We start from the raw sequence: 3,879 nt of genomic DNA, 5'->3' as shown, positions 1-3,879 counted from the left end.
ACATTGTCTTAAAACAGTAACTTTTTTTCTTAAAAGAAAAAAAAAAGGAGTATGGAAAAAGAAGTCCCAGAACCTCTTCATGCTGTGATGTTGTGGAGCTCACCTCCGGTTGATGAGCATACGGTGGCTGTTCTCATCCAAAGCCCAGCATACAGAACCAAAATTGGGGCATGCTACAGTATTGGGACTTTTGAGATAAGCATCAACAGAAATGAATCACTAGGATATGAAGTATGACCGTGGAGGAAAGGAAAAGAAAGGAAATGAAAGCATTCCAAAGTCCAGAGTGGGCAATATTAAAAAGCATAAAGCATTTTTTATAATTTTCTTATGGATAAAGTGAGGGAGTAAGTATTTCCAGGTCCTGAAATGGCACATATTCTACTACCATTTTTTTATAAACACAAATATCCCTATCAGTCTTCAGTGAATCATTTGTATCTCAACATTGTTTTCATCATTAAGATTTGTTTTACCATTATGCGATGAGGCATATCTAAGTGAAAGTACATCATAAGTAGGAATGAGTCCACAGGGATGGAAAAGGAGGAGCAGTGATGGCTAGTTCTTGAGGTATACATGACTAAGAAGCCCAGCATAGTTCTCAGCTTAGGGTTGAAAATAAGGCTGTAAGAATAGGCTGAGATGGGTCAGAAGCAGGCAAACACAGCACTTGGCCAGGAAGGAGGTTAAGTGTACGAAGGAACAGTTGATCATTACAATTAAATGCTCCAGAGAGGTCAGGGAAAATACACCAGTAACAGAAACAGATTGGGTTGAGACATTCTAGTAAATGAGAGATGAAAAGTGAATGCTAAACTGCTCTCATAGTGGCGAGGGATATGGAGAAGACACCTTGGAGATTTACAAAGGATGGCTACAGCCTTTTTTTTTTTTTTGAATAATGGTTGATTCAAAGGAGAAGCATCAAAATATCACAGAACTTTGCAGCTAATCTGATCATGCATTCTGTCCAATTTGATTTGCTGTTCAAAAAATTGATGCTTCCAAAGTGTTTAAGATTCTGAGAGTGACCACAGAGTTAAAGTGAGATCATGAGGAGACCTCCCTATTTAGTGCTGTTTCAGCTCTGAATACACAAAAGGGTCCATAAGGTACTGTTGGGAAGATAACTGCTGGTGTTCTTGTGATACTTTCTCAACTTAAGACAAGTCCCCAAACAGATGAAGAATAAAAAGGCAGTGTGTGTGTGTGTGTGTGTGTGTGTGTGTGTGTGTGTGTTAGTGGAGGTATGTGTCTATAAATGTTTTCATAAAAACATCTTTCTTAGTACTACTTTGCTTCCCACACAATTGATTCTCTATGGAATCTTACACATTTGTATATTGAAAGTTTCAGTTAACCCAATGAAACACTTCCTTGAGTCAAAATTTATGGCTCTGTCCTTAAACTTTCTTTTTTTTTTTTTTTTTTTTTTCAATGATCAACTTGTACTTTAATGGACTACTCAGTTAAGACACTGCTGCAGTCGGAACTACATGGACAGGAAGGGTCTGAGGTACCCTTACCTGGGAATTGCACATGGTCTGTTTCACTGGGGCAGAAACTTAGAGTCAGGCCCAAGTGGCCATATGGGCAGGCTGCCTACCACTGCAGAGGGTACCTCAGCGTGGAAGGCCAACGAACTGGCACCCCAGTGGCCAGACTGCTCTAATGAACCACACACAGTCTGGGGTCTCTCTCGTCTTGAGGAAAGCAGGCAGGAGGCCCAGGTGCTGCTTCCACAGGCAGAGTAGGTGTGCAGACTATGGTCTGACGGTCACGGGAATGCCTTTCACATGTTGGTACTCATGCGTGACTGGCTGTTGGCTGGAGTCAGCTCCCCTTGGCTCCCTTCTCTAGGAGGAGACTTGACATGGATCTGGTTGCGGAGCACAGCTGCTCTCAGAATCATAGCTTTGGCACGTCGTTGGAATTCCTTGCCCATCAGCAGGGACTTCTCAAAGGTGGTGCTACGCTGATCCACATCTCGAGCATACAGTATCTTGCTGTGTGAGTCGATGCGGGCATTAATAAGGCCCTCCAGAATGAGTTGTGTCAGCTCATCTTCCAGAGCTGCAACTGTTGTGTTGAAGGCTGCAGCCATCTTGTGCATATCAGCTGACACATAGGGGCTGAAGTATTGGATAAGAGCCCGGTTACGAATCTGGGTGTACAGTGTCCTGACGTGAGGGGCCAGGTACATGTCCAGGAGCAGGTTATCCTTCATCTCGTCCAGCATCTTCAAGCATGAGGCATACTTGGATTCATAGAATTTGAAGATGATGTCTCTGACCTGTGGCTCCAGCTCCAGGAACAGCTTGAAGGAACTGCTGGAGATGACATTTCGTTGCAGCTCCTGCCGGTCAGAGGTGGCTAAGGCACACAGGCCACCATAGACAGCCACATTGCTGGGGGACAGCAGCTCTGGGAAGTCACAGTGATCAAAGGAAGCCAGAAGGAAGCACTTGGCTGCTTGCTTATACTTCCGTGCGGCCAGCTCAGCCAAGCCTGCAGCACACTTGAGCTTGGTGAGGATGGCTTGCGTCTGGCTGTCCCGCTCTCCCCGCTGCTCAGCAATCTCTGGAGTAGACTCGGCCTTGCTGACATAGCTTAACACATGAGACCAATTTTGCAAGTAGACACTGACCTTGATGACGTTGAGGCACATGTTGATGACATGCTTAGCACTGGTGCAGTAGTCTCGGGCTCGTGAGTAACATTTGAGGGCATTGCTGAGGTCCCCACAGTCCAGGTAGTGATCACCCAGGTCATCGTGGCCGCGCCTGATGCTCTCTTTGATAGAATTGCCCTTATAGTTCTTCAAGTCCGTGTCCAGCTTCTCCAGTTTCAACAGAGCCTTCTTCCGAGTGGCCTCCACCCAGGCTGTGTCCAGGGGCGGGGGCTCCACTCCACTCTCAGGGATGGCATCAGGTGCATTCTGCAGCTCCCTGGTAGCCTCGGAGAGCTTCCGGTGTATCTCTTCATACATGTCCACATTGAAGGTCCTCTGCACGAAGGATAGAGCCATTTTCAAGGCCTCTACCCTCAGTGGAGGGCAACGGTCAGCAATAAACTGTAGTCGCTCAATTCGCATCAGGCCACTGTAGCTGGCTGCATACTGCTCCAGATCCAGGGTGGGATTCTCCACCACATAGTTGACATCAGGTGCGTTCTGCGGTTCTTCCTGCGGATCGACATCAATCTGCATGGGTTCCACGGCCCCCTGCAAGTTAAACACCTGAACCGGCAGCGGCATCTTCCACCCCCGGCGCCGCGGCGACGTTCGCTTCCCGTCCTTAAACTTTCAATAGTTTTGTTTTTCGTAATTTTACTTCACTCTAACATAGAAATTCAATAGCTCTGGAAAAGCGCTCTCCATGGTGAACTCCTTAAAGGCAGGGATTTTTTTTTAACTTTATGTCTGTCATGTAAATGATGTCAAATGCAGTATGTTCAATGAGTGCTTGTTTATCTGTATTTAATAACCTCACTTCCTCATTGAGTTGTATGCAGTCAGCCCACTTCCATGTTCAACTGTATGTAATAAAATAGGCTGTGCTTCCGGAATGCTGAGATTTCTCCATCAAAGAACCCAGTCCAGCTAATCCCAGTGTTTTGGGGTATCTGTGTGTCTCTCATTTCTTCATTCCTTCGCTGCCCCAGTCAGACCAAGTCCCTGGAGCTATTCAAGCATGTAGTAGGACCATGAAGGGAGACCATGAAGGAAATGGTAAAAGGCATTGGTCATGGCCCTTCAATACCTTTGTTTTATACATTATTATATTGTTTGAATTGTCTACTCAGGGACAAAGGAATATACCAAAATTTCTACACTGATTCCAAAGATCTCCATAGAAGATGATATATCAGTCCTTA

At 45.6% G+C, this 3,879-nt stretch overlaps 1 pseudogene; it reads right to left on the bottom strand.

The window, feature by feature from the left end:
- Gm9816 (predicted pseudogene 9816) lies at positions 1,439 to 3,294 on the bottom strand (annotated as a pseudogene).

Source organism: Mus musculus, chromosome 16 (genome assembly GCF_000001635.26).
Source record: "Mus musculus strain C57BL/6J chromosome 16, GRCm38.p6 C57BL/6J".
In the NCBI taxonomy this organism is placed as follows: Eukaryota; Metazoa; Chordata; class Mammalia; order Rodentia; family Muridae; genus Mus; species Mus musculus.
The sequence above is the reverse complement of the archived record's forward strand: the minus strand, read 5'-3'. Positions and strand labels throughout refer to the sequence as shown.